Here is a 5,569-nt window from a genome sequence, read left to right as displayed (position 1 = left end):
GAACTTGTCGATTGCAACATACAAGTACTCAAAGCCCCCGACAGCTCGGGGAAAGGGGCCGAGGATGTCGAGCCCCCAGACCAAAAATGGCCAGGATAAAGGGATCGTCTGGAGAGCTTGAGCTAGCTGGTGTATCTGCTTGGAATGGAACTGGCATGCTTCACACTTGGTTACTTGTGCAGTTGCATCCTGGAGGGCTATTGGCCAAAAGAAACCTTGCCGGAATGCTTTGCCGACAAGTGCTCTTGCGCCAATGTGGTGACCACATATGCCTCCATGTATCTCTGCCAACAGCTTTTGTCCGTCTTCCCGGTGAATACACTTCAATTTCACGCCGTTGAGTCTTCTTCTGTACAGTGTGTTGTCGACAAACTGGTACATACTTGACTGCCGGGCTACTCTTTCCGCTTCTTCTTGCTCTTCGGGAAGTTCTCCTGTCTGAAGGAAACGGACAATCTGTTGTGCCCATGCTGGAGCTTGCGGCTCGACAACAAGGACTAAAGGCACATCTGCTGCCGCGGGAACATCCGCTTCTACGGCGAGAACCTGCGGCTCAGCCGGAGCTTGACGTTCCCCGGCAAGCTTGCCGGAGCAAAACTTGTCGGGAGCGTCTGCTTCAACGGAACAAACCCTAAGGCTTGCTGGAGCAGACTGCTCCTCAGCATCCTTGGTGTTGACCTTGGGGACCTTCTTGGCGGCGGCTTCGGGGAGCTCTGCCGGAAAATAGTCACCAGAAATCAACTTCCTCTTCTGGCTCTGTCCAGTTGATGGTGTTACAGACGGTTGAGTCAGCTTGAGCACAAAGATCCCTGGTTCCACAGGTAACTTAAGTGCGGCGCACTTTGACAGGCCATCGGCAATGTCGTTCTGAGCTCTTGGAACATGTTCCATCTGTAGGCCGTCAAAGTGCTCTTCTAGCTTTCTCACTTCATCAACGTAAGCTTCCATCAACGGACTCTGATAATTCTTGTTCACTTGGCGGACGACAAGCTGTGAGTCACCCCTGACAATGAGCTTCTTGATCCCAAGGTCTGCTGCGATCCTGAGACCGGCAAGCAAGCCTTCATACTCTGCGGTATTGTTCGTTGCTTGCTCCTTGGGAAAGTGCATCTGGACTACGTACTTGAGGTGCTCTCCGGTGGGTGCGACAAGTAGCACGCCCGCACCGGCGCCTTGCAGCGAGAAGGCACCATCAAAGTACATCAACCACTCTTTGCTTGCTTTCTTGACGGGGATGCTCATTTCCGGAATTTCTTCATCTTGTGTTGGCATCCATTCTGCTATGAACTCTGCCAACGCTCTGCTTTGGATAGTTGAAGTGCTCTCAAACTTAAGGCCAAAGCTTGACAGTTCCAGTGCCCACTCGACAATCCTGCCTGTTGCTTCTGGATTTTGCAGTATCCTCTTCAGTAGAAAACGAGTGACGACTGTGATCTCATGTGCTTGGAAGTAATGGCGCAGCTTTCTCGAGGCCATGAGAAGGCCGAAAAGCAATTTCTACACACCGGAGTACCTTGACCTAGCCCCCTGCAGAAGGGAACTGACAAAGTAAACTGGGCGCTGCACCATTCTTTTCTGTATCTTCTCATGCGACTGCGCAGATCCATCTTTGTCGGGACCAGAGCTTGCCGGTGAAGTCCTCTGCTTGTCGCTGGATGCATCTGCCATGGTTGCTGGCTCATCATCCGCCTCCCTCTCCGCTACTAACGCAGCACTAACCACTTGATTGGTTGCCGCTATATATAGCAGCAACTTCTCTTGTGGCTTAGGTGGAACAAGTGTTGGAGTGGAGGACAGGTATCTCTTCAAGTCCTGCAGCGCAGCCTCTGCTTTCGGAGTCCATTTCATTGGACCTGCCTTTTTCAATATTTTGAAAAACGGCAGGGCGCGCTCAGCAGACCTAGAGATAAACCTGCTGAGAGCAGCTACGCAATCGGCAAGTCTTCGTACATCCTTGACGCGCTTTGGTGCTTCAATCTGCTCAATGGCCTTGATCTTGTCGGGATTGGCTTCAATTCCCTGCTGAGACACGAAGAACCCGAGAAGCTTGCCGGAGGGGACTCCAAACACACATTTCTCGGGGTTAAGCTTGAGGTTGATCTTGCGCAGATTTGCAAAGGTTTCCTCTAAATCTTGAATCAGAGTCGCCTTGTCCTTGCTCTTGACCACTATGTCATCCATGTAGGCTTCCACATTTCTGTGCATTTGCGGCTCAAAAGCGTAATGGACTACCCTTGCAAATGTTGAACCAGCATTCTTTAAACCGAAAGGCATCCGTACGAAACAGTATGTGCCACATGGGGTGATAAATGTGGTTTTCTCCTCATCCTCTTCTGCCAGGAAGATCTGATGGTATCCTGAGTATGCATCAAGAAATGAAAGCAAGTCACATTCGGCCGTGGAGTCAACAATCTGGTCGATGCGCGGCAAGGGAAATGGGTCTTTGGGACAAGCTTTATTGACATTGGTAAAGTCGATACAAGGGTTGGCCAACCACGTAGGATGGAGCACTCCTCTGACAAGGCTTGCTGCTTCCAATTTCTTGATTTCTACTGCGATGAATTCTTGGCGCTCCACTGCTTGCTTCCTGACTTTCTGCTTGACGGGCCGCGCATGAGGACAGACGGCAAGATGGTGCTCGATTACTTTCCTGGGAACACCGGGGATGTCAGACGGTTGCCACGCAAATACGTCGACATCCGCCCGCAGGAAAGCAACGAGCGCGCTTTCCTATTTAGGGTCGAGAGTGGCACTGATGGTGAAGGTACCACCAGTGCCATCCTCCTTGGCGGACACCTTCTTGGTCTCTAGTGGAGCTGCCATTGTCTTCTTACACTTGCCGGTGGAGCTCGATGGTGCGTCCTCAACGGTAGCGCAGCACTCCGAAGAGGTGCGCTTGCCAGAGTGGGCATCAGAACTCTTGCCGGACTTGGTCTTCTTCTTCGCCCCGGGAGCTTCAGCAGCAAGTGACTTGCGATCTGTTGCGGCTGCTGCTTCCCGGTAGATCTTGTCGGCGCAGATAAGGGCATCCTTCTTGTCGCCAGGGACAGAGATGACACTTATTGGGCCTGGCATCTTCAGCATGTTGTATGCATAGTGAGAGGCTGCCATGAATTTGGCGAGTGTTGGACGGCCGAGTATCCCATTGTAAGGCAATGGAAAGTCAGCAACGTCAAAAATGACCTTCTCAGTCCTGAAGTTCAACTCGCTGCCAAATGTCACCGGCAACGTGATCTTTCCCTTCGGCTTGCTCCTTCCCGGATTGATTCCTTGGAATGTGCCGGTCTCTTCGAGCTCGCTATCAGGGATCTGGAGTTTCTGGAGTACCGCGGAGGAGATCAGGTTCAAGCCGGCCCCGCCGTCAACTAGCATCTTAGTGACCTTGAGGTTGCGGATAGTTGGTGAAACCAACATCGGCAAGCACCCGACCACAGTTATGCGATCAGGGTGGTCCTCAATATCAAAGATGATAGGCGTGCTAGACCATTTTAGAGGCTTGCGTGACTCGACGGGTGGTTCTGCCGCATTAACTTCTCGCATCCACTACTTGAGCTGGCGGTGGGAAGTGTGCAGAGAAGCACCGCCGTCAACACACAGGACCTCTGTGGCTTTCTGGAACTCCTGCTCATCGGTCTCGTCATCATCCATGTCTTCATCCTCGTCGTCATCTTCATCCTTGTCGCGGCCGCGGGGAGGTCTATCTCCTTGCCGCTGCTTGGCCTTGCCGTGGCGTCCTCCTTGACCGGGGCATTTCTTGCCGGCTCCTCCAGCACCTTCCTGGGCCTTCTCCTTGTCGCGTCGCTCGTATTCAGCCTTTTGCTGCTCGACAAGCTGCTCGACCTTCTTGCAGCTCTGGAGGTCATGGCCCTTGGTGCGGTGGATCTTGCAGTACTGCTTGTTGGTGCCGTCCTGCTTGTCGGCGACCGCCACAGCCTGGTAGTTGATGCCGCCGGAGCTACCAGCTTTGGCTTTCTTGGCGCCATCTCCGTTGCCGGAATGCTCAACGACTAGCACATCTTTGCCTTTCTTCTTCCCGTTGTTCCGCCGCCGGTTTTTGTTTGCCGGGGCGGCCCTCCTCACTGTCAGATCCTCCTGCTTCTGTATTCTCTCCGGGGAGTTTCCTCCCTTCCTCAGCACGTGCACACTTGTCGGCCAGGGCATATGGCTCACTGACGTCTTTGATCTTGCACATCGCCATCTCCTCCCGCATCCTGCGGTTTTGCACGTTCTGATGGAACACGCTGATTACCGCGGCAGGGTGGACATCTGGGATGTTGTGCTGTACACGGCTGAATCTCTGAATGTACTTGCGCAGGGGCTCTCCTTCCCTCTGGGCGAGAAGATGAAGGTCGCTTTCTTGGCCAGGAGGCTTGTGGCCGCCTGTAAAAGCGCCGACAAACTGATGGCATAGGTCTGCCCAGGAGGATATGGAGTTGTTCGGCAAGTGCATGAGCCAGGATCTGACATTGGGCTTGAGTACCAGTGGGAAGTAGTTGGCAAGGATCTTGTCGTCCCGCCCCCCAGCAGCTTGCACCGCAATGGTGTAGATGCTGAGGAACTTCGACGGATGCGACTTGCCGTCATACTTCTCTGGTACGTCTGGCTTGAAATTCTTCGTGCTGGGCCACTGGACTTGCCACAGCTCACGAGTGAACGCAGGGCAACCTACCGCGTACGGCAAGTCACTGGTTCCCCTGGCGCATGCATGTCGACAGAGGGCCCAGCGCGCTGGTCTGATTGACACCGCGCTTCTCTTCGGCGCTCGATGCGAGTTCGAGCGTCTTCTTGCTGTCGTTCATGAAGAAGTTGGCGTTGATCGCGACGAGCTCGTGGATCTGATGATGCGGTGGAGTCGCTGTCAAGGTGGATCCGGCGAGTCGGCGATCTTGGCCTTCGGGGTGGAGAGTGCTTGGTGGTTGCACACCCACCGGTTTCGTCGCCATCGGCTCGTGCCCGGCCGTCCTGCCACGGAGTGTCGCCGTTGGCGAAGCCGATGAGACTGTGAATGGTGGCCCTCCATTCATCGATCTTGTCTGCTGTTGGAGGGTAATCCAGGTGCATGTACGGACGCCGAGGTCTGCGCAGCCTTGCCCTTGGACCTGGCATCACCGTGAGCTCCCTCGTCGATGTCCATTCTTCTGCCGGCGTCTACCCCACCACCCGTTTGCTCCGATGGTGGTGGGATCGACGTGGACGGAACAGCTGCCGCCGAAGCCTTCTTCTTCGGTGGCATGTCGATGAAGAAGATGAAGATCTAGCTCGTGCGAACGCCGGATCAGGTTCACACAATCTCGACGCCCCGTACCTGGCGCGCCAAAGATGTCGGGGTTGCTGATCCACGAACACCTATGGGGCCGGCGGACCGGGCCCCTTTCGGTTCGGTGGGGGGCGAAGATCGCATGAAGAGCAGATCGAGGCGAAGCACACGAGCGGTTTACCCAGCTTCGGAGCTCTCCGGAGAGATAATACTCCTACTGCTGCATGTCTGAGTGTATTGAGTTCTTGCTCGGGAGCGCTGAGTGCTACAGTACACACCAGCTGCTAACGAGACCGAGCGTGAGTCTATTTC

Source organism: Triticum dicoccoides, chromosome 2B, assembly GCF_002162155.2.
Source record: "Triticum dicoccoides isolate Atlit2015 ecotype Zavitan chromosome 2B, WEW_v2.0, whole genome shotgun sequence".
In the NCBI taxonomy this organism is placed as follows: Eukaryota; Viridiplantae; Streptophyta; class Magnoliopsida; order Poales; family Poaceae; genus Triticum; species Triticum dicoccoides.
This window is presented reverse-complemented; position numbering follows the sequence as displayed.